Source organism: Neofelis nebulosa, chromosome 1, assembly GCF_028018385.1.
Source record: "Neofelis nebulosa isolate mNeoNeb1 chromosome 1, mNeoNeb1.pri, whole genome shotgun sequence".
In the NCBI taxonomy this organism is placed as follows: Eukaryota; Metazoa; Chordata; class Mammalia; order Carnivora; family Felidae; genus Neofelis; species Neofelis nebulosa.
The window spans coordinates 99,179,741-99,205,143 of record NC_080782.1 but is presented as its reverse complement, the minus strand read 5'-3'; the positions used below and the strand labels follow the sequence as shown (position 1 = coordinate 99,205,143).

At 42.8% G+C, this 25,403-nt stretch overlaps 1 protein-coding gene across 1 annotated transcript in view; it reads left to right on the top strand.

The window, feature by feature from the left end:
• The window catches only part of F2R (coagulation factor II thrombin receptor), a 105,898-nt gene that overhangs the window by 18,838 nt on the left and 61,657 nt on the right, over positions 1-25,403 (top strand). The window lies entirely within an intron of this gene.

Here is a 25,403-nt window from a genome sequence, read left to right as displayed (position 1 = left end):
TGCCCTTGAATGACAGTCCTTTGCCATGTAATGCTCCCTGGGGCAGGGGGCAAGGAGGCAGGAGAGAGAATTAAAAGCAAAATATTACCTCTAGGAGTTGAAAATCAGCAAGAAAAATTCTAGTAACATATTTCTACATTCATTGTCAACAAAAATTGTTTTCAACTGAATGAGAATTCTGTTAACACACAAAATTTTTAAGTTAATATACAGGCTTAAGTTTCTGAGGCCCACATGCTCCACAAATGTTTCGGGATTGGGTATGTTGAAGTAGGCCCAGCTCATGGCCACCAGAAATAGGATTCCCTACCCTAAACAGAAAGTGACCTTTAAACTCTATTGTTGTTATTTTTCAAAATATGTTTGAAGTCAAAACAACACATTTGAATTCTCTTTTTTAAAAATTTTTTTGGGGCGCCTCGGTGGCTCGGTCGGTTAAGCGTCCAACTTCGGCTCAGGTCATGATCTCACGGTCTGTGGGTTCGAGCCCCGCGTTGGGCTCTGTGCTGACAGCTCAGAGCCTGGAGCCTGTTTCAGATTCTGTGTCTCCCTCTCTCTGTGACCCTCCCCCGTTCATGCTCTGTCTCTCTCTGTCTCAAAAATAAATAAACGTTAAAAAAAAATTTTTTTTTAATTTTTTTTGAGTTTATTTCGAGAGAGAGTGTGAGTGGGGCAGAGGCAGAGAGGGAGACAGAGAATCCCAAGCAGGCTCTGCACTGTCAGTGCAGAGCCCCATGTGGAGCTCCAACTCACAAAACCGTGAGAACATGACCTGAACCAAAACCAAGAGTCGGATGCTTAGCTGACTGAGCCACCCAGGCGCCCCTGAATTTTCTTAACGGAAAAATGTTTGTTTTTTCCACCTAGTCAAAAATAGGATTTTTAAGGAAATAGAATATTTGGCTGTTGAATATAAATGTGGAAAATTTGAGGTTATACTTATGAATGTAAGAAATCGTTTTAAATGTTGGCATATCCTTTAGGAAGTCTTGAGCTCTGCGAGCAAGTGGAAAAAGTTAAGCAGTGTTTATGACCAAGCTTTTTAAGCATGTGAGGGCTGGACCCTCCACTAGAAGCTTATCTTCCCCCAGGTGTCATAGAAATTAAGCGGGAAAACAGTCATTAACAGTAATTTCCTGGCAGAAGTGGCATTGCTGGGTGGCTGTTTCTGGCAACATTACTAGACCACATGTGTGTAGAGAGTAACTGACCACAGGATCAACCTGTGTTTTATGAGCGAGGTGTGGTTAAGTAAGCCACAGTGCACACAGAAGAAATGCTTCAATGCAGTGATTCTGAGTCCTTGAGACCTTTTTAGGGGATGTATGAAGTCAAACCTATCTTAAAACACTAACGATGTTACTTGCCTTTTCCTGCTGTGGTTTTCTCACTACCATACAGTTGAGTTTTCTGGAGGCTGCCTGACACATGATATTGCAACAGCCTGAAAGCAGAGACAGTTAAGAAAATCTATCAAACCAGCCATTAAAGAAGTTTACAAAAACAGAAAACAGTGCAACTCTCCTCAGAAAATCAATAATCGTTTGGGGAAGAAAATTAAAAAAAAAATATGTCACAGATTTATTATTTCCAAGTGAAAGAAATCTTTTCAAACATTCTCCATTTTAATGTCTAATATGGTAAATGTTGGTGGGTAGAATCAGTGGTTTGCTGTTGATCTCCAGAGAAAGAAAAAAGGCCCTGATTTGTAGCATTTGCCTGTTTCCATAGTGTAAATGCCCCCTCTCAGCTGCCAATTTCAAGCTTCCAGTGGTTTAACAGTTGGCTTCAAAAATTCCTGAGTATTGAATTCTCATACAAGCTGACTCCAACACACCACTGGATATAACCTACTTAAGTGAAAAATCTTTAGGGTCCTCAGTAATTCTTAAGTGTATCAAGGTATCCTCAACCAAAGAAGCTTGAGAACCCTGCTCTTATGCAAGATTTGCCAACTTTATTGCCTTCAAGAAGACAGAAATCAATCATATTCAGGGGCGCCTGGGTGGCTCAGTCCATTGAGCATCTGTTGGTTTCTGTTCAGGTCATGATCTCACAATTCGTGAGTTCAAGCCCCTCATCGTGTTCTGCACTGACAGTGAGGAGCCTGCTTGGGATCTCTGTCTCTCCCTCTCTCTGCCCCTCCCCTGCACATGCTATATACATATATATATAAAGACAGATAAATCTATCTATCTTCAAAAAAAAAAAAGAAATTAGCCATAATTAGAAAGCACTTATAAGGGCAAACACTTGGTTCACAGCTACAAGCCACCACACTGAGTTTCTGGCAGCCTCACAGTGGAGGGGGTCAGCACCTTACAGCAATGGCAACTGACTCAAGGCAGCAGGTCCAGTGTGGCTTAGAAGTTAGTAAGCTTTGTGTGAGGTCTGTTTTGCAGCCAGCTGCTATGAACCACCCCTGGCAGCATCACTAAAGTGAACATCAGGCTCCATACTTCTTGTCATGGGGACTGTTGGTCTTCTGGAAACACAGAAAACCAGAGGTCAGATTCAGAAGCATCTTGGAATTTAGATAACACAGTATGTTTTCAACCAGCTGGCTATATGCTCACAACTTCAGGAAATGACTCATAAGCACTGTGGAGATTAGCTTTGAAAGCTGCATTTATAGCCTGAACACATCAGGTGGTGGCAGGGCCAGTCTGCCTCTTTTGCCTATTTTAATAACCACAATATTGGGCCTTTTAGCATGCTGCTGTGTGACCCATGCAGGGAAGTGAGAACATGAGCAAGGGTGGGATAGGCAATACTATGATGCATTTAAGAACAAGACCCTGGGATGCCAGCCTGGCTCAGTCAGTAAAGCATGAGACTCTTGATCTCAGGGCCTGAGTTCAAACTCCAGGTTGGGCTTAGAGCTTACTTAGGGGGAAAAAAGACCTCAATTGATCAGCATGTTTTTGTTGTTTAGCTTCCTATCCCAAGATATATAATTGCTCTTGAAATTGGCCTACATGATGCCAAAAAAGAATTTATTTAATGTATCCCTGTTTGCCAGGAGCTAACCAGGTTTTGGATTTAATCATAACATAGAATGCTTTGTCAAGAAGCATGGATTTTGAAGACCTCAAATCTTAGCATTTTAGCACCTCTGCCTTGTTAGAAGGAAGTTTTGGAAACTTTAGGTCAGTTCTCATCTCTGGCTGCACATACAGTCATTGGAGAGCTGTTAAACAATTCCATTGTTCAGTCCCTACCCTTGACCAACATGAATCAGAATCTTTGGGGATGGGGCCTGGGCGTCCATATTGTTTTCAAGCTCCTAGGATATTCAAACGTGTAAGCCAGAGTTCGTGCCACTGCTTTAAGAGAGTGCTTCTTGGGGAGCCTGTCCAGCTTCGTCAGTAGAGTGTGTGACTCTAGTTTTTGGAGTTGTGAGTTCAAGAGCCACACTGCACATAGAGCTTATGCTAAAGGAAAAAAGAAGCGCTTCTTGGGCACCTGGGTGGCTCAGTCGGTTGAGCATCCAACTCTTGATTTTGACTCACGTCATGATTGTGGGGTTGTGGAATCAAGCCCCCGGTCGATGAGCATGGACCCTGCTTGGGATTCTCTTTCTCCCTCTCTCTCTGCCCCTGTCCCCAGTTTGCACGTGTGCTCCCTTTCGTGAGTTCTCTCTCTCAAAAAAAAGTTCTTTAAAAGTGCTTCTCAAATTTAACATGCATTCAAATTATCTGGGGATCTTCTTAACTGCAGTAGGTCTGGGGTGGGGTCTGAGTGTCTTAACAAGTTCCCAGTGATGTTGACATGGATGTTGACATGATGGTTCTTTGGACCGAACTTTGAGTACCAGGGTCCTGAGGCAAAATTTGACCATGTTGGAGGTCCAGGCACTCAAAAACTTCAATTCTCATATTCTTAAAATCATTTTCTGAGACATTTTTTTTAATCATGGTAAAATTGGGGCAATTTTTAATGTAGCAGCAGCATAAGTGCTTGATCAAAATTTGTTTTGGGCGCTATCTTACTATATTTTGTTCTCTGCTCTTGGGTGCTTTCCTAGGGGGAAGATAGCTTAAAAGGCTTTAATCTCATACATAAAACCATTTCACAAGAGGCTGGGGATTTAGAGTGGCGACTCTGACCCTCGTTTGTAAAGATAGCGCAGGGCAGATAACAGCAACGCCTGGTTACCACAAAGAAGATGTGTCTCTTGTCTCTGGGTCTGGCTGAAAAATGGTGACCTCAGGGACATGCTGGGGTGCCAGTAAGCATCCGTAGCGTCAGTCTTGATGGTGCTGGAATGAGTGGCTATGGAAACCCTCAGGCAAATGAGTCAGTCCAGGCGTCATCCTGAGGGAATCCATGACTCCACTGTGCCTGGGAGAAAACAAAGGTTTGGGAGGTCAATTCTAGTAGCATGCATTTGCAGCATGTACCATAAACCTGGGATAATTTCTTCATTCTGGAAGCCCTTTTACAAGGTGATGAAAAAACTACTGAAGGATCAAAGAAGAACTATAACTTGTATGGGGAAAATGTTGTATCTCAGCAATAATAGAGTATCTGCAATTAAAATTTTTTTAACGTTTATTTATTATTGAAAGACAGAGAGAGACAGAACATGAGCATGGGAGGGGCAGAGAGAGGGACACACCGAATTTGAAGCAGGCTCCAGGCTCTGAGCTGTCAGCACAGAGCCCGACGCGGGGCTCGAACCCACAAACCGCGAGATCGTGACCTGAGCCGAAGTCAGACATTTAACCAACTGAGCCACCCAGGCGCCCCGAGTATCTGCAATTTAATACAAGAGAGTACTGGTTCCTGTCTAGTTAGCAGTGGATTTTTTTCTAGGACGGCTGTAAGCAGCTTCCTAAGGAAGAAAGGCAAGAAGGAAAATGTAAAAACAGCAAGAGTAAGAGAAAGCTGGTGGGCTTGCTTTAGGAAAGCAATCCTACAAAATGTCATCACCCTTCAGATAACCATAACCTTGGATCCAATTGTATGACTTCTGGGAATCAGTCCTCAAGAGATCACTTTAAGTAACAAAAAAAAGCAACAGACTTCTAGTTTTTAATAGCATCCTTAGGTACATATTTGTAAAAGCCTAGAAACCCTCTAGATGTTCAACCCTAGAGTATTGCTTCAAAAATGAGCACACCCCTTTAAAATGGCAGGTGTGGGGGCGCCTGGGTGACTCAGTCGGTTAAGTGTCCAACTTTGGCTCAGGTCCTGATCTCACGGTTTGGTTCATGAGTCCTGTATCAGGCTGTCTACTGTCAGCACAGAGCCCGCTTCAAATCCTCTGTCCCCCTCTCTCTGTGCCCCTCCCCTGCTCATTCTCTCTCTCTCTCTCAAAATAAATAAATAAATAAACTTAAAATAAAACAAAACAAAATAAAATGACACGTATGATGTGCATAGAATGGCCCTGAGAAGTGCTTATAATAATTTTTTAAAAAGCAAGGTACAATGATGTGTGTGTAGTATGAAACCAACAATATGGGGGAAAAAAACAGATCTGTGTGGGATCTCTTAACAAAGGCTAATGGGAAATATACCAAACTATTTCTACTAAATTGTGTTTGGAGAATAGGGCTTTTTCCCTTTTATGTATTTCCTACCTCTTTCCTGAATATGTGCTACTTCTCTAACAAAAAAGCAGTCATATTAAAACAAAACAAAAATCGGGGGCACCTGGGTGGTTCAATTGGTTAAGCGTCCAACTCTTGATTTCAGCTCAGGTCATGATCTTGCAGTTTGTGAGATCGAGCCCCCATGGGACTCTGCACTGACAGCGCAAAGCCTGCTCAGGATTCTCCCTCTCTCTCTGCCCCTCCCCTGCTCGCTCATGCTCTCTCTCTGTGTCTCTCTCTCTCTCAAAAATAAATAAAGCTTAAAAAAATCGAATAAACAGGAAAAAAACACAACAAAACCCTGTCACCTGTCACCACGTTCTTCTCTTTTCCAAAGTACAAAGGTGTGTGGTCCTGCCTTTGCTATCATTTTTGCACAGACACTCTTGAGCATCTCCTCACCACAATTAGTACTTCATGCCTCAATATGTTATTCAATCAGGGGATAAAAATGTTAGAAAATTCTGATTTTACATCCACATCTTCACCATTATTCCAGAATTACTGTGGGGAATCCGCAGTGCTGCAAAACTTGAAAACATAAAAATGTCTTTAACTAGCCAGACTCTAAAACCAGAAATATTTGTATTTGTCCCCATAGCTACCAGAATGTTCAACACAGGGCGCCTGGGTGGCTCAGTCAGTTGAGCGTCCAACTTCGATTCAGGTCACCATCTCATGGTTCATGAGTTCGAGCCCCGCGTCGGGCTCTGTGCTGACAGCTCAGAGCCTGGAGCCTGCTTCGGATTCTGTGTCTCCCTCTCCTTCTCTCTCTCTGTCCCTCCCCTGCTCATGCTCTGTCTTTCTCAAAAATAAATAAACTTTTTTTAAAAATTAAAAAAAAAATGTTCAACACAGCATACGTGACCATACATAACCAGACAACATAACCAGAGCTGGACTTTTTCCTCTAACAGATTTTGTACTCACACCAAAAGGACTGCTTATTTATTTTCCTGTGGAATTCATCACTCCTCATCAAGCAGGAAACATTATTTTCTCAAAGCACAACAAAAGCTTTATTTTGGCTGATTCCATTACATAATTATGTCAGTCTTCTTATTCTTTAATTTATATATGTAACCCACATATTATTATCTAGTATTTGAAAAATCTGATTAATTCTTCCATAAGCTCCTTTAAAAAAAATACTAGAGATTTGTGTCTTTAACTTGCTTCTACCTTACTTGACCCATGTTGTTGGGTACTTAATTTCACTTATTCCTTTTGTTATAGTTGTCAAATAACCCATCTGGTGAAAGTGGATCAAGCACCCACAGACTCATTATTTCTGCACAGTGAAGGCAGCATGGGTACTTGATAGAACCACACAGAAATGACAACACTGAGTATTTCTCAAAATGGAATCCATAAAATTATTTGAGCTGCTTGTGATAATGCAGATTTCTGGGCTCCATCCAATACCTGTAATCAGAATTTCTGCACTGGGACCTGGACCATCCACCTTTTTAACAGGGGCAGGGGTGTTTCTCATGCACACCAAACGTGAGAACCATCACTAATATTTTCCGAAAATCTCTGACCTAGTGTAATCTCTTCCTGTGGTCAGGAAGTAGCAAATCATCGTTTATCTGTTAAAATCCTAATGTTTTTCATTATCCTGTAGATTATCATCTCTATCTGCAAAGTTATTAGAGTATTACGATTCTGAGCTGTTTCTCCCTAGATATTGGCCATAAATATCGGGTTATATCCTTTGAAAGATTTAGCCTTAATTGTTTCTGTCATTTACTTTGCCTTTTATGTGTAGAAATGGGTACCTTCTCCTCTAGACATACAACTCAATGCTCTGTGTTCATGTAGGATTTTTAACATACTTTTTTGAATAAGTAACACTCATATAGTTCAAGTTTCAAAAGAACAAAAGGATGTACAATGAAAATTTTCCCTGACACCCTTATTATCTCCTCAGAGGCAACCACAGTGAACAGGTTCTTGAGTATGGTGTTGGATGTATTTAAAACATAATCTGGGGCAAAAGGAAAATATATAATTGGCCATTTTATTTTTCAGTTACATGTTTGAGTTTTAGAAACGCCTGTTGAGAGCTGCCTGGCTGACTCAGTTGGTAGACCAAGTGACTCTTAATCTCAGGATCCTGAGTTCAAGCCCCACATTGGGCATGGAGCCTACTTTAAAAAAACAAACAAAACAAAGAAACAAACAAAAAACTGTTGACATACAGGTATCAGTCAGGCATTGCGGCATAGCAAACAACACACATCCCTCAGAGGCATATAATAATTTAGATTCATTGCTCATGCTCTGAAATAGTCAAGTAGACAGTTCTGCTGACATATTCTGGGAATCTGTTAGCTGATTTAGGAAGGCTTTGACTGGGATGACTGGCGTGGCTTAACTGGGATCCATAGGTCTCTCGCCTTTAAGCGTGCTAATCCTGACATATTCTCATGGCAATGGCAGAGAGCAAAAAAAAAGAGGAAACATGCAGGACATCTTGAGGTCTGGGATTGGAATTGGCATATCCTCACTACGATCACATTCTCTTGGCCAAAGCAAGACACAAGCCCATTCCAGATACAAGGGGATGGAGAAAGAGATGCCGCCTCTTCAGTAAAAGGAATTTCCAAGTCTCATGACAAACTCATGTCTTTAGAGAGTGAAGAATTGATGTCATCAGTGAAATCACACAATGTCTGAAAACTTCATAATGATCCTTCAAGAAATGGCTTAGCATTCAAATATTATACTTTTATAACAACATGGCCGTGATTGCCGGAGATTTTTTAGCTGTTCAAATATTTTTCAATGTTAACAGAAAGATTATAAAAACAGGCCAAAGCCCTGGGTTCCAGACTCAGCCCAGCCAGCACATGTCATGTGTGAAAGAGGAAAAGATGAATACTGATCTGAGGGAAGTAGTCGAGGAAACATGAAATATAATGAACGCTTCAAGCCCCACCAAAGAAATTTGAAGATTTTAATGGAAGATTTGCTCTTAAGTATCTGACTTCCTTCAACAAGGATGCTGATGTAATAACAACCCACTTGGGGAAAAGTAGTGTGGTCACGTACGGTTTTTACCCTTCTTTGTCAACGTGTTTTTGAAGATTGTTTTTAGCATTTTAGGATTGATTCAGATCTTTGCATTTTTAAAATCAGAATAGTCATGCTCACAAAGTTACCGTTAAGAAATGTTTATGAAACAAATGTCAGAGGTCATACTGGTTTCTGCTTCCCATTTAGCTTCATTTCAATGGCTATTTTGCTTATTTTAATAAATAAACTTTGTTTCTTAATATAACGTTGCCTCTGATGCTATCAGTAGCCTCATCCAGATGTTTAAAAAAATAACCTTTTAACCAGAATTTTCAAATACTTTAATATGCCTGCGGAATTACTTAGACATTGAATGACCCAAATGCCTTCAGTACTACTGACTGATGTGCCTAACAAGAAGAATGGAACATCTCTCTCTGATAAGAGGTGCGAGGTAGGACTTGGTGACTGACACATACTGATCAAGCCACACATAGTTCAGTGAGTCTAGACATATACTTAACAGGCCGGAGCCTATTCTGTAGGTTTGGAGATGGGACTTTGGCATATGGTAGTACCTGATGGAACAGGTACTTCCTTTGTAAATTGTCTCCTGCCGACATCAGATTGGAGCTACCCATACTCCCCATATGCTAAGATACATACAAACGGCATAAAGCATCATCTTACATAGACATATTCCTTCTCCACTTTGTTCTTTCCCTAGCCAGGTCCACGGCATGCATGTGTCTCTTAAGGTTTAGCTAAATGGCCCCAACCCTCCAGCTTCCCTTACAAGAAAGGCTGAACACACCTTCCCAGGGCACCGGGACTGTGCAGCCTGTGGCTCAGCCACAGGAGCCATGGAGTATTGATCTCCATCCAGTGGACTTCTGGAACCAAGATCCAAACAGCCAAGATAAGAAAACTCTGCCCTGTGGACCTAGCTATTGTTTAAGATGGTTCAAATCTGGGACCTGGGAGAATTCAAAGGAAAATGTCTGATTGCCCCTCAGCAACCTATGAGCTAAATTTCTGGTAGACAGAGGGAAGGAGAGAGGGGAAGAAGCAGGATGGGGAGGGAAGAATTATATATAAGAGCATACCCAGGGAAAAAGAGCAGTGGTAGGAAAGGCATTTTGGTTTTGTATGTGCACCTCATTTTTGAGCAACACTGAAGAAAAAGTCTTGCTTCAAATATATGTGTTCACATAGTTGAAGCTTACCTTCCTGCAGTAGTGTGAAGTTTTCCAGAGGCAGATCCTGAGGGTACAAAGAGTTTATCTTGGAAATACAGGGAACACCTCGAGGGAAGTAGCCAAATGCTACAGGATGGTACAGCAGCCACCAGAATGTATACTATTGACTGAGTTAGCACAGAGGGTGACTGGAGCCTAACACAGGGGGCAACTCTGGGGGCCTGTTAAATGATCCCACTCGGGCACGGGAGCAGATGTGTTTATACACCAACATCTGCTGTGTATTGGCTGAGTGCTGCTTCTAGGGTAGCCGATACTCATTCCCCGGCCCTTCTGGACCTCTGAGCAGGACCACATTTAGGAAAGTGACCTTCTGGTTTCAGACAAAACCCTCAGTGTAGAGATGGACAGTTGGAAGTCAGCCAGAGGATAATGAGTCAACAAGGTCCGAGGAATGCAAGCAGGGCACTGACGGCATCTACTGCATTCTATTAATTCCAAAACTCACTTGAGCCCTCGTGAAATGCTTTAACACAGTACATGGAACATAATTGAACCTTTTCTTAGTGGTTAAGCAGCATCATAAAGAGCATTAGTTATTTTAGCCTGCTGTGGCATAGCTACTGTTGAGGTGGTGGAATGATTTGCCTTCAACAACACGGTTGTAGGCCTCTTGAAACTTGTGTGAGCTCCTGCTTCTGCTTCGCCTAGTTCTCCCGTCTCTTCCCCCTTCTCCTGGGGGTGAGGTCGGGTGCCTGCCTGCAGCAGCACTGCTCCTTCTCAGCAACAGGATCGAGTCTGCTGGGAGCGGAAAGCGGAGACATAATCAAGCTTGTTGGAAGTATAATTGGAAAAAAAGGAAAAAGATGGCGATACAGCCAAGAGATTCCCTGTGAGTGTTCTGAAAAGGCCTTGTGTGTCATTTGGCTCATCAGAAACCATTTCTGCCTCTTCCTTAAAACTTGGCTTGAAGCTGTGACCTGTTGAAGAAATGACTTTGGGACAAGTACAAGGTCTCACTTCTGACGTGACCAAATGCATTTGCCTTCTTGACTGAGGCCCAGACAAGAGCAGCTACCATACGTAATCACAGCAGAAACATGTAACAGAGCCGAAGAGGGCCCCATAAAGAGAGACTGGCTTTATTACAGGCAAAGTGGGAAGGACACGCCTGAGTTGAAGACACATCTTGGAGAATCACTGGAGCCAGCTCTAAAAGCACATGATGTGATGTGGACTCCTGAGAAGTCACGGAGCAGACTTTGTAGGTAGCCACAGAAGCATTCGTTCACATGAGGCCTAAACACTCAAACTCTTCATTTACATAGGAATGTTAGCAGAATCATAGGTTTCCATTGTCTCCACTCATATTGAAGAAAAGGAACATGCCAGTGAAACTACTCTTATGTAGCAGATAAATCTTACAAGCATCTCTAGACCATTTAGGAAAACAGATGTCAGTTACAACCTCATTACCAGGGCAGCAAATTATCAATTAAGACAACCTATTACAAGCCTCTATTTAGAGATGAAAGGCCATGACAGAAATTTCTGAAGACAAAGTATCTCATAAGACTCCCTTGTTCAAATAATATGTCCAGGCGCTCCTGGCTGGCTCCATCAGTGGAGCATGCAACTCTTGATCTCAGAGTTATGAGTTTGAGCCCCACACTAGGTGCAGAGATCACTTAAAAATAAAATCTTAAAAAACATCCAAACACAAGTTGGTAATAATCATAAACAACCACTACATCTCTACACTGAACAGGAGAACAAGACTGATTTCTGTAAATGGTGTCAGTTGAACGGTTTATTGGATAACATTCTTAGAATTAGTTTGAGGATATAGAATTGGTATCTCTTCCTCTGCAGCTGTAGGGAACAGGCAATACCATCTCATTCTTCTCCTTCTGATTTTTTTTTTTTTTTTTTGGTCTACTGGTTAATTAAGAAGACTTGAAATTTTAAAGTTTAGACTGCAGAATATCATTAGATTAATTTATTAGGAAGAGTAAAGTCTGAGGAACTCAACTTTTGTTAGAAGTAATTAAGAAAGAACAGAAGAGGATGTATGCAAAATGGAATAAGGGTTTGTAGTGTCCTAACACACTTGATGTGGCTATTTTGTTTTGGAACAAAGTCATCAGTCATACTGAAGGTTAAGAGTCAAAGCTGCAAATTGTAGCACAGACACTAACCCAGTGTTACCCTACTCAGAGGACAGGGTAGAAGATAGGGTGAGTCATGGGCAAGCATGAGTCTTGTTAACCACAGCCTCCCACACAGCTTGCCATCAGCGGCAACTTCTCTCAACAGGAAAGACAGTGGTGGTGATGGACAAGGTCAGTAGGTTGGTGGTGTATTGGTTTACTACCTAGTCAGTTCTAAAATGAAACCTAGGAAAAGCACAAAAAAGACTACCACGTGTCTTTTTGGGGAGAAGGAATCATTGTGGAACTAGTAGTGATGGTTACACCACGTTATGAATACACTAAAAACCACTGAATAACATACTTTTAAATGGTGAATTTTATTGGGAATGCAAGCTGGTGCAGCCACTCTGGAAAACAGTATGGAGGTTCCTCAAAAAACTAAAAATAGAGCTCCCCTACGACCCAGCAATTGCACTACTAGGCATTTATCCAAGGGATACAGGTGTGCTGTTTCGAAGGGACACATGCACCCCCATGTTTATAGCAGCACTATCAACAATAGCCAAAGTATGGAAAGAGCCCAAATGTCCATCGATGGATGAATGGATAAGGAAGATGTGGTATATATATATACAATGGAGTAGTACTCGGCAATCACAAAGAATGAAATCTTGCCATTTGCAACTGCGTAGATGGAACTGGAGGGTATTATGCTAAGTGAAATTAGTCAGAAAAAGACAAACATCATATGACTTCACTCATATGAAGACTTTAAGAGACAAAACAGATGAACATAAGGGAAGGGAAATAAAAATAATATAAAAACAGGGAGGGGGACAAAACAGAAGAGACTCATAAATATGGAGAACAAACTGAGGTTTACGGGAGGGGTTGTGGGAGGGGGGATGGGCTAAATGGGTAAGGGGCACTAAGGAATCTACTCCTGAAATCATTGTTGCACTATATGCTAATTTGGATGTAAATTTTAAAAAATAAAAAATAAAATTATAAAAATAAATAAATTTTTTTAAATGGTGAATTTTATTTTGTGTGAATTTTATCTCAGTAAAAATAAAATTGTAAAGAAGAAAAAGTTCAAGGGATCCTAATGCACCACTGTGGTTGAGAGCCAGTAATCTAGGGGATTACTAGGATGATTGGGGATCAGTATGCTGATTTTTCTTTCTGCCTTGGGCTCTGATGTGGCTCCATACAGCACTATTAACTGATCCTGTCATTATTTAAATGATGATATTTTGCTCATTATGAATTTTTTTGCATTACTTTTGATTATTTTACAGTATTATATTGACATTATTTACTGGGACTTATTGATTATTGTTTCTACACTCCCTGAAATTTTGCATGCTGATCCCAATCTTGAGACTGAAGGAAATGGATGTAGGGAGTCCTCAGCATATGGGCAAATTGAAACCATGGATGTGAATGAGATTGCAGGGGGAGAGAACATAGAGCCGAAAAGAGAGAATATTAAGGCCAGAGTTTGGGGGAGACATTTGGATTTAAGGGTCAGTAGAAGGAGAAAGAAAATCCAAAAGAGAGACCTGTAGTCAATGAGGAAGCAGGAAAACCAGAAGACAGGGCTGTGATAAAGAGCAAGGCAGACAAGCTTCCAAGAGAGGATGTCACATGCTCTAGAGGATTCAGATAGGATGCCATCCAGGAAAAGGTATTTGATTGGGCCAAGGGACTAGGGGTGGGCTGTTCCCAGGACCTCTAAGAGCAGTGGCAGTGAAGTAGGAACAGAGAGGCCTTGGGGGAGAGAAGGAGGTCAGCAGCTTCTTATGGGAAGAAGAGAAGGTGCTGGAAAAAGAGACTTGAGTTGAGATTATAACGTATTTTAGGATGAAAAAGCTCTGAACAGGTTTGTAGAAAGAAAAAGAATGAAGACCTAGGCAAGGAGGAAGCTTTGAAGGAGTGAGAAAATCAGGAGGAAGACTATGGCTCTCCCTGAGGAGGGAAGACAAGCCACCAGCAGAACACAGAATGGACCTGAGGAAGAAACAATGCATGTGCTCCTGCTCCCTTAAATGAACCTGCCACAGTTAGGAACCAAAATCTATAAAGAGTTTACCAAACTCAACACCCCAAAAACAAATAATCCAGTGAAGAAATGGGCAAAAGACATGAAGAAACACTTTTCCAAAGAAGACATCCAGATAGCCAACAGATACATGAAACGATGTTCGATGTCACTCCTCATCAGGGAAATACAAATCAAAACCACACTGAGATACCAACTCACACCAATCAGAATGGCTAAAATGAACAACTCAGAAAATGACAGATGTTGGCAAGGATGTGGAGAAATGGGAACCCTCTTCCACTGTTGGTGGGACTGTAAACTGGTGTAGCCGCTCTGGAAAACAGTGTGGAGATTCCTCAAAAAATTAAAAATAGATCTACCCTATGACCGAGCAATTGCACTACTAGGTATTTATCCAAAGGATACAAAAGTGCTGATTCAAAGGGGCACAGGCACCCCAATGTTTACAGCAGCCCTATTGACAATAGCCAAAGTATGGAAAGAGCCCAAATGTCCATCCACTGATGAATGGATAGAGAAGATGTGGTATATAAGTATATATACAATGGACTACTCAGCAATGAAAAGGAATGAAATCTTGCCATTTGCAACAAGGTGGATGGAATTGGAGGGTATTATGCTAAGGTGAAATAAGTCTTTCAGAGAACGACAGATATCATATGATTTCACTCATATGTGGAATTTGAGAAACTTAACAGATTAACATAGGGGAAGGGAAGGAAAAATAAGATAAAAACTGAGAGAGAGGCAAAACCATAAGAGGCTCTTAAATGCAGAGAACAAACTGAGGGTTGATGGAGGTAGGGTGGGGAAAAAGGGTGACAGGCATTAAGGAGGGCACTTTTCAGGATGAATCACTGGGTTCTACTCCTGAAACCAAGACTATACTGTGTATTAGCTGACTTGAGAATTAAAAAAAAAAAAAATGAACCTGCCACACAAGCCCAGACCCTGGAAATTACCCCAGGCATCCTCATTCTGCTCCTGAAGTCTTTCTGGGCTCCACCAACTTTTCCTGCTTCCAGATCTCCTCATTCTTGGCTCTTCCGGTGTTGTGGACTCTCCTGGGCCCCCAGGTTGCTCTAGGAATTGTTCTCTGGGCTTTTATTTTTGTTGTTCCTCTTGAGAACTGCACCCTCACTACACCTTGGAATCTGCTTGCCATGTTCCCAAGTGGGCAACACCCCAATATCAGGGTCCTAGACCTTTTCTCAGTCAAGCCTGCCTGTCACCCAGCTGCCTGTCACCTGGTGTGAATGTGTGTGTGCTGGGGAGGGGGGACATTTGCTTAGAATGACTTCACCCCTGAGGACCCCATTTCTCACTAAAGCAGAAGGCCCAGTAGTCATGTTGGTGTTGGGACAAACAGCAGCAGGGAAGGGGCTTGTGGAGAGCCTCCGACCTGGGATCAACAATCCAGCGCCCCAAGCACCAAGCTGGACCCAGAAATAGTAGTTATGGCTTTTCCCCCACAGCATTAAGGAAGAAACTCCAGTGCAGGAATTGGGGGTAGAAAGGATTTGTGGGTGGGGACTAGCAAGTCCAGGGTCCTAGGTGGACCAGGGGTAAGGAAATGGAGGGGTGAATGAGAAGGTAAGTAAAATGGTTGCCATGGAGTCTGAACAAGTTAGAGAAGTAAAGGAAGCAGGAGGGCAGATGGGTTGGGAAGGTGGGCAGGAAACAAGGGACACAGTGGTAACCACAGGGTCAAAGAGGGGCTTTGATGGGGAGGAAGGATAGTGTGAACAGCAAAGGCAAAAGGAAGAGTCCCACGTTTCAGAGTTGGAGCAGTTGGAGACACAATAAGGTGGCATTGTAGAACCAGGAGCTGAGGTTAAAGGCCAGAAGCAAGGTAGGACCCGGGCTGCCTGGGTGGCTCAGTAGGGTAAGCGTCAGACTTCAGCTTAGGTCAAGATTTCCCAGTTCGTGAGCTCGAGCCCTGAATTAGGCTCTGTGCTGACAGCTCAGTCCTGGAGCCTGCTTCAGATTCCATGTCTCCCTCTCTCTCTCTGCCCCTCTCCTGCTCATGCTCTTTGTCTCAAAAATAACTAAACATTGAAAAAAATTGTTAAAGAAGACGACGCAGGGAAGGACCAAGGAGCGGTGAGGTTGGGTTAGTGGCAGGTGCACAGGGGAAGCAGTACAGGTAGCAGTTAAATGTTCTACACACCCACAGGGCCCACACTTTGAATTTCGTTTTCATCTTGGCTAGTCTTGTGTCTTTAGAGAAGTCACTGAAGTTCATTGAGCCTTGGCTTCCTAATGTATAAAATGGGAAGCATAATACCTGCACTCACCACACTGTTTTCAGGATTAAAACGAGAACATATGTGTAAAATCCAACCCTGGGAAGATCGTGAGATATGGTCAATACTGCTGCTCTACGGACTTCCTTCCCCTGCCCCACAGAATGAGAGATGCCAGATAAAATGAACTGAAAGGATAGCTAAGAAAATTGCAGTGGATATTTTTGGTCACCAGCCCCACATCCATTCTTCTTCTTTTTTTTTTTTTTTCTTCCTAATAGTTCTCTGATTCTTGTCAAGTTTTATAAAGCTCTCCCCACCCCACGCAGCCTATGGGTTTCAGGGAAGGCTGATTCCGACCCCAGCCCCAGGAATGGGTCTGGTAATCTAAAAGTAATCCAGGCCCCTGAACCCAGGGGTTACTCAGCAAGAGGTGTGTGCCCTGATTCAGGCCAAAGACCAGTGATACACAAAGGAAGTATCCTAGAAATTTCTGGGAAAGAAGTTTCCTGGATTTTAAAAGGAATTATCTTCTCTTCTGCCACATGTTGCATTATGTGCATGTGAAGGCCGTGCTTTCATAAACTGCTTTCTGTTTCACCTTTTTAAAGACTGAATCCAGCTCCAATCATGTTTGTCCTCAAGACTTGTGGCTTCAAATAAGCACAAAGAGGCCAAGGATTTCCTATCCCAGTATCCCACAAACCTAAGGATAGATACAGGAGCTATGCTGAATAAATACATTAGTGTTTTCACTTCTTTCAAATAAAAAGTGTGAGGGCTCTTTGCTGGGTCTGGATTCAGCTTTGTGGGTGACTAGGGGTAAGCACACCATGACACCCTGCTCTCCCCTTTCTCCCCACTGCAGCTCATGGACTCCCTCCCTAGCAGCACCCGAGAGCAGTGTTGTTATTACTGAATCTCCTCCAGATGGCAGGTGGCCAGTCTCTCCCAGAGTTCTGCCATGTATACTTACAGGAGGGACCAAGCACTGACCTCAGAGATGGTCTAGGGCAAAGACCTCTTTATAGGTGGATTTTGGAAACTCAAGTTCACATAAACCAATTAATGAAAGATATACCAGTGGTGACAGGTCTTCTGGCTCTTGGTCCAGTATTGTTCACTCTGTTACTCGCTTGTCTTAGAAACAAAACTGGGCTCATTTTTGAAGTAGCCAATCCAGCTTCCCATTGACAGCAGGAGCTTCCCCAGAATCACTTTGTCAAAGCCTTTTTTAAAATGGTATTTTGGGGGCACCTGGATGGTTCATTTGGTTGAACGTCCAACTCTTGATTTCAGCTCAGGTCATGATCCCAGGGTTGTGGGATTGAGCCCTGCACTGGGCATGGAGCCTACTTAAGACTCTCTCTCCCTCTGCTCCTCCTGCACTCACATGTACATGCTCTCTCTCTCTCTGTCTCTCTCTTTGTCTCTCTCTCAAATAAATAAATACACACACACACACACACACACACACACACATATTGGTATTTTTAAACTATACTTTTAACATTAAAAATAAAACATAAAATTTTAAGCAAATAGAACAATCCTGGGGTTACATCTTTTTATGTTTTCAGAGCAATTCTGTGTGATTTGGTTTTCTCATTAGTGAGAAGACTATCCCTCCACCTATAGAACCACAAAGTGTGCCTGGTATATGTCTGTGCATGCTAAAGTAGAATGCTATCTGCCTGAGGCTCTCTGTACAGACCCATGATTGAGGCCATCACAATGACTGGTGTCAGAATGACCTAGAATCCGCAGCATCTCACGGCAGTTCACAGGCAAATAGTTTAGAATCAGATCAGGAACCACACAGTAGAAGCACCTGGGTGGCTCAGTCAGTTAAGTGTCTGACTCTTGATCTCAGGGTCGTGAATTCAAGCCCTGTGTTGGACTCCATGCTGGGTGGGGAGCCTACTTAAAAAAAAACAACAACAACATACACACACTGAAGAATGTGATTTTTTTTTTCCATCCTCCTTCCTGCTTCCGCTAAGACTTACTAAAACCGCCAGGGAGGAAGGAAGAGAGGGAGGATAGCAACTTTTATTAGGTGAGACTGTAAACTGACAGATATGCCCTGATATGTAGGTTTCGTTTTATATAACATTTCACACATTTTGCACTTGGTGAACCCTCAAGCTGTCTATTCCTCTGTAAAACAAATGACAAAGCCTCAAAAGTACCGAAGATCTGATCTACGTTGTGACACCCACAAAGAGCTCGACATCCAGATACTGCTTAGCTGTTGTTGAAACTGAACTCCTGAGTCCTCAGTTACTCTCCACCTACTTTGTGGTAGGGTAGGGACAGGGTTTCAAGTTGCACATCTGACAGACTCAGGCCAAGGTAAGATAGTGCAAGCGCAGGAAACTCTGCCAAGATTCGTTTTTAAAGCAACAGGTTTCTGTCCCACAAACTGATGTTCCAAAGGTCATCCGTTCACGGTCCAGAGGCCACTTGGCTTTTTCTAAACCACTTTGCAGATGACCTAACTTAGGAAAGAATCTCATGCCCCGAGTCCATTTCTTTCAGGGAACATTTACTTAGCATTTGAATGAGTTGGCTTCCCAGGAGGGCCAGTGGTTTAACCTTGGCCTCTGTTCTGTTGTGGACTGTGGGTTGTTCAGGCTGTTAGTCTAACCTTTGAAGCCCTCTGTTAGGTTCTCAGGATGGAGGCGCAGAGTCCTGGAGCTCTGTGTCCCTGTACATACTCTGGCTGTTGAAAGCTGCTAACATATAAGCATACATTGCACCCCCACCACTACCACCAGTTGAAATGGCAGCAGACAAAATTTGGGGCAAAAGAGTCCAGACTGTAGAATCTGCAACTGTTGGTAAATAGCCAGAACGTGGGTGTGTTCACTGTTTGGGTCTAGGGTCAGCAGGGCGATTTATGTTCTTTTCCTTGGTTTTCTTTCCTCATACGGAGTACCTTTCTAGAGTTGGTGCGGAGCCACACTGGGTATGCAGAGGGGTGACTCTTGTCTGAGGACTGCTGTAGTGAACACAGTCTTTAAAAATGGTCACTCATTCCAGGATTGAGACCTGATCAGTACCTACGATACTATACAAATGACTAAAATAGAAGAGTGCCTGACTATCCAAGGATCAATTTTCAATTCCACAGAGCAGAGCAGAATTCTCCAAAGGGAGAGAGACACAAGTGTCCCAGAGGTATTAGAACCTGGAACCAGCAAGTCATTTTCAGTTTTCCAGTCTGAGAAGGAGCCCAGCAGAGTTGAGTGTAGCTGATAGCAGCAGTCTTCCTTAACCAGCATCTGATGGGGCTTGTACCTTCTTCCACTGATAAAGAGGAGTGTTCCCCCAGACAATTCAAAGAATTTCTACATCACTCAGCCCAATTCTTAAAAATCTTTTTAATGTTCATTCATTTTTGAGAGAGAGAGAGAGAGCGTGAGCAGGGGAGGGGCAGAGAGAGAGGGAGACACAGAATCTGAAGCAGGCTCCAGGCTCCAAACTGTCAGCCCAGAACCCAACAGAGGGCTCAAACTCATGAACTGCGAGATTATGACCTGAGCTGAAGTTGGACGCTTAAACCGACTGAGCCACCCAGACACCCCAACTCAGCCCAATTTTTCTTTCCTCTCTGAGCAATGCAACGTCCACATTCCTCAAAAAGTGACATGCTTTTCCACCCCACTTGAACCTTCTACGGGTGTCAATCCCAGTTTCTTTACCAGTGCCAATCCCAGTTAATTTGTGGGTGAGATTGCTCACCAAGGATCTGGCTAAAAGAATAACAGAGCACTGGCTTGAGTACTTCAAATAACTTGATTCAACTCCACAACAGCCCCAGAGGTAAATACTGTCATTATTCCCATATTGCTGAGAAAGACAGTGGGTTCAGAGAGCTTAATACATTTCCTAAGGAGACACATCTGAAGGGGGCAGGGACAAGTTTTGAGTCCCAGGAAGCCTAAACCCAGGCTTCTCTTCTGCACAAACTGTAGTATTCTGAGAAGGTTCTTGTTTGAGCTCAGCAGGTCTGTACCATCACAGCCCATGTGGTGTCTCCGTCCTCTTATCCTTTTCCCTCTATTGGAACCATGTCCAAGTATCTGCAGTCAATCGTGCAGCTTGTCCTGACATCATTTGACATAATCCCATCATTTACCTATTAAGTCCCCCTGGCTCTTCTCTAATGTACTCCAAGTACAGTTTGGAGCCCAGGGAATCAAAACACAGAGGAAAATGTGGGCCCAGCATGCTCTGGATAGAACCCAATTAAAATGTGGTCATGCCAGCAATTTACAATAGGCATATATTATTTTAAGAAGGTTATTATCAAGTTAAAAACACAATATTCAGATAGACTTACAGAAAACTAACAATTCTCTGCTAATTTATCTGTAAACCACTGGTATAATTAAAGAAGTCGAGTACTGTTATTCTGTACCCCTTATATTTATAGTCCTTATAATATTATTTGTAGCTTTTGTAAGAAGGCTAACTGGGGCTCCTGGGTAGCTCAGTCACTTAAGCATCCGACTCTTGATTGCAGCTCAGGTCATGATCTTATGGTTCATGGGTTCAAGCCCTGCATTGGACTCCATGCTGACAGTGTGGAGCCTGCTTGGGATTCTCTCTCTTTCCCTCTCTCTCTACCCTTCCCAGGTTCTCTCTCTCTCTCTCTATCTCTCTTCCTCTCTCTCTGTCTCTCAAAATTAATAAAATAAACTTTATTTCTTGAGATAGGCCTGGATTGCAATGTATTTTCCTCTCAGGACTGCCTTCGCTGCGTCCCAAAGAGTTTGGATTGTTGTATTTTCATTTTCGTTTGTTTCCATATATTTTTTAATTTCTTCTCTAATTGCCTGGTTGACCCACTCATTCGTTAGTAGGGTGTTCTTTAACCTCCATGCTTTTGGAGGTTTTCCAGACTTTTTCCTGTGGTTGATTTCAAGCTTCATAGCATTGTGGTCTGAAAGTATGCATGGTATAATTTCAATTCTTGTAAACTTATGAAGGGCTGTTTTGTGACCCAGTATATGATCTATCTTGGAGAATGTTCCATGTGCACTCGAGAAGAAAGTATATTCTGTTGCTTTGGGATGCAGAGTTCTAAATATATCTGTCAAGTCCATCTGATCCAATGTATCATTCAGGGCCCTTGTTTCTTTATTGACTGTGTGTCTAGATGATCTATCCATTTCTGTAAGTGGGGTGTTAAAGTCCCCTGCAATGACCACATTCTTATCAATAAGGTTGCTTATGTTTATGAGTAACTGTTTTATATATCTGGGGGCTCCGGTATTTGGCGCATAGACATTTATAATTGTTAGCTCTTCCTGATGGATAGACCCTGTAATGATTCTATAATGCCCTTCTTCATCTCTTGTTACAGCCTTTAATTTAAAGTCTAGTTTGTCTGATATAAGTATGGCTACTCCAGCTTTCTTTTGGCTTCCAGTAGCATGATAAATAGTTCTCCATCCCCTCACTCTCAATCTAAAGGTGTCCTCAGATCTCAAATGAGTCTCTTGTAGACAGCAAATAGATGGGTCTTGTTTTTTTATCCATTCTGATACCCTATGTCTTTTGGTTGGCGCATTTAATCCATTTACATTCAGTGTTATTATAGAAAGATACGGGTTTAGAGTCATTGTGATGTCTGTATGTTTTATGCTTGTAGTGATGTCTCTGGTACTTTGTCTCACAGGATCCCCCTTAGGATCTCTTGTAGGGCTGGTTTCGTGGTGACAAATTCCTTCAGTTTTTGTTTGTTTGGGAAGACCTTTATCTCTCCTTCTATTCTAAATGACAGACTTGCTGGATAAAGGATTCTCGGCTGCATATTTTTTCTGTTTAGCATACTGAAGATATCGTGCCAAGCCTTTCTGGCCTGCCAAGTTTCAAAGGAGAGATCAGTCACGAGTCTTATAGGTCTCCCTTTATATGTGAGGGCACGTTTATCCCTTGCTGCTTTCAGAATTTTCTCTTTATCCTTGTATTTTGCCAGTTTCACTATGATATGTCGTGCAGAAGATCGATTCAAGTTACGTCTGAAGGGAGTTCTCTGTGCCTCTTGGATTTCAATGCCTTTTTCCTTCCCCAGTTCAGGGAAGTTCTCAGCTATAATTTCTTCAAGTACCCCTTCAGCACCTTTCCCTCTCTCTTCCTCCTCTGGGATACCAATTATGCGTATATTATTTCTTTTTAGTGTATCACTTAGTTCTCTAATTTTCCCCTCATACTCCTGGATTTTTTTATCTCTCTTTCTTTCAGCTTCCTCTTTCTCCATAACTTTATCTTCTAGTTCACCTATTCTCTCCTCTGCCTCTTCAATTCGAGCCGTGGTGGTTTCCATTTTGTTTTGCATTTCGTTTAAAGCGTTTTTCAGCTCCTCGTGACTGTTCCTTAGTCCCTTGATCTCTGTAGCAAGAGATTCTCTGCTGTCCTGTATACTGTTTTCAAGCCCAGCGATTAATTTTATGACTATTATTCTAAATTCACTTTCTGTTATATTATTTAAATCCTTTTTGATCAGTTCATTAGCTGTTGTTATTTCCTGGAGATTCTTCTGAGGGGAATTCTTCCGTTTGGTCATTTTGGATAGTCCCTGGAGCGGTGAGGACCTGCAGGGCACTTCCCCTGTGCTGTGGTGTATAACTGGAGTTGGTGGGCGGGGCCGCAGTCCGACCTGATGTCTGCCCCCAGCCCACCGCTGGGGCCACAGTCAGACTGGTGTGTGCCTTCTCTTCCCCTCTCCTAGGGGCGGGATTCACTGTGGGGTGGCGTGGCCCGTCTGGGCTACTTGCACACTGCCAGGCTTGTGGTGCTGGGGATCTGGCGTATTAGCTGGGGTGGGTAGGCAAGGTGCACGGGGGCAGGAGGGGCAGGCTTAGCTCGCTTCTCCTTCGGTGATCCACTTCAGGAGGGGCCCTGTGGCAGCGGGAGGGAGTCAGATCCGCTGCCGGAGGTTTGGCTCCGCAGAAGCACAGAGTTGGGTGTTTGCGTGGAGCGAGCAAGTTCCCTGGCAGGAACTGGTTCTCTTTGGGATTTTGGCTGGGGGATGGGCGGGGGAGATGGCGCTGGTGAGCGCCTTTGTTCCCTGCCAAGCTGAGCTCTGCCGTCCGTCCGGGGGCTCAGCAGCTCTCCCTCCCTTTGTCCTCCAGCCTTCCCGCTTTCTGAGCAGAGCTGTTAACTTATGACCTCCCAGACGCTAAGTCGCGCTTGCTGTCAGAACACAGTCCGTCCGGCCCCTCCGCTTTTGCCAGCCCGAGTCGGGGGCTCTGCTTGGCCGGCGAGCCGCCCCTCCGCCCCGGCTCCCTCCCGCCAGTCCGTGGAGCGCGCACCGCCTCGCCGCCCTTCCTACCCTCTTCCGTGGGCCTCTCGTCTGCGCTTGGCTCCGGAGACTCCGTTCTGCTAATCCTCTGGCGGTTTTCTGGGTTCTTTAGGCAGGTGTAGGTGGAATCTAAGTGATTAGCAGGACGCGCGGTGAGCCCAGCGTCCTCCTACGCCGCCATCTTCCGGAACTCCCTCTAAAATAAACTTTAAAAAAAAATTTAAAGAAGGCTAATTCTCTTTGATCTCAAGTAAGATTCCTTTCCTAAATATGAAAAATTCTAACTGATCCTTAGTCCTTCCAAGAAAGGTAAGATCCATAACATTTACACATGCTCTGTGGGAGACTAAACATTGCCATTTTTTTTAATAGTCCAGCTTACCTTGTTAAGACTCACTTTTGTTCCTGGGCACCTGGGTGACTCAGTCAGTTAAGCATCCAACTTCAGCTCAAGTCATAATCTCATGGTTAATGGGTTCAAGCCCCACACTGGGGCTCTGTTCTGACAGCTCAGAGCCTGGAGCCTGCTTCAGATTCTGTGTTTCCCTCTCTCTCTGCCTTCTCCTGGTCATGTTCTCTCTCTTTCTGAAAAATAAATAAACATTTAAAACAAAAAAAGCTTTTGTTCAAAAAGACAAATTATTAGAATTGACAGTGAAAGAGTCCTGTGAATCATAATGATTTTGCTAGTTGGCAAATTAGCAAATTTGAAAATTAGCAAGTGAGAAATTATTTATTTCTCATTGGCTTTGCTCTTTAGTTGGTGGTGTAAACCCAAGTATCTATTTTGCTCTTGGAAATTATAAACTTTTCAAGAATGGGAACAATGATTTCTCTATAGAATGCATTTTCAGGAAGCCTGTGGATTAATAACTGCTTGTTCTGAGAAATAACCAGGGTTGTATCCTCTAACCTGTAGGAGTTATGCATTCCTTGTATATTTCTCCTTCCTCCCCCTCCTCCTCCTCCTCTTCCTCTTCTTCTTTTTCCTCTTCTTCTTCTTCTTCTTCTTCTTCTTCTTCTTCAATTCTCAAGTTAGTTAACATACAGTGTAATCTTGGCTTCAGGAGTAGAATCCAGTGATTCATCACTTAACACACAACAGCCAGTGCTCGTCCCAGCAAGTACCCTCCTTAATGCCCATCACCCATTTTCCCCACCCGTTTCAACCCTCAATTTGTTCTGTGTACTTAAGAGTCTTTTATGTCTTGCCTCCCTCTCTGTTTTTATCTCATTTTTCTTTCCCTTCCCCTATGATCATCTGTTAAGTTTCTCAAATTCCACATGTAAGTGAAATCATGTAATACCTGTCTTTCTCTGACTTATTTCACTTAGCATAATACCCTCCAGTTCCATCCATGTTGTTTCAAATGGTAAGACTTCATTCTTTTTCATCGCTGAGTAGTATTCCATTGTATATATATACCACATCTTCTTAATTCATTCATCAATTGATGGACATTTGGGCTCTTTCCATAATTTGGCTATTGTTCATATCCTTGTATACTTCTTTTTTTTTTTTGCCCTTAACCATCAGTTAATAAATCAGGAATTCCTAAATATCCAAAAGACCTAGTCAAGTTTGCCAAACTGTTTTATAAACATGGTGGCAGTAGTTTCTGGGTTGTTTTGTTTTGTTTTAAGCAAATACCACTCCGGTAATTGTAAAAAAAAAAAAAAAAAAGGCAAACAAAAAGGCAAGGGAAAACAAAGGTGTATGAAACAGGTTCTGATTCAAGAAGTGATCTGTGCATTTAGGTTTGTCATCCTTCTTTCCCACTTCCTACTGAAGTGATATAGA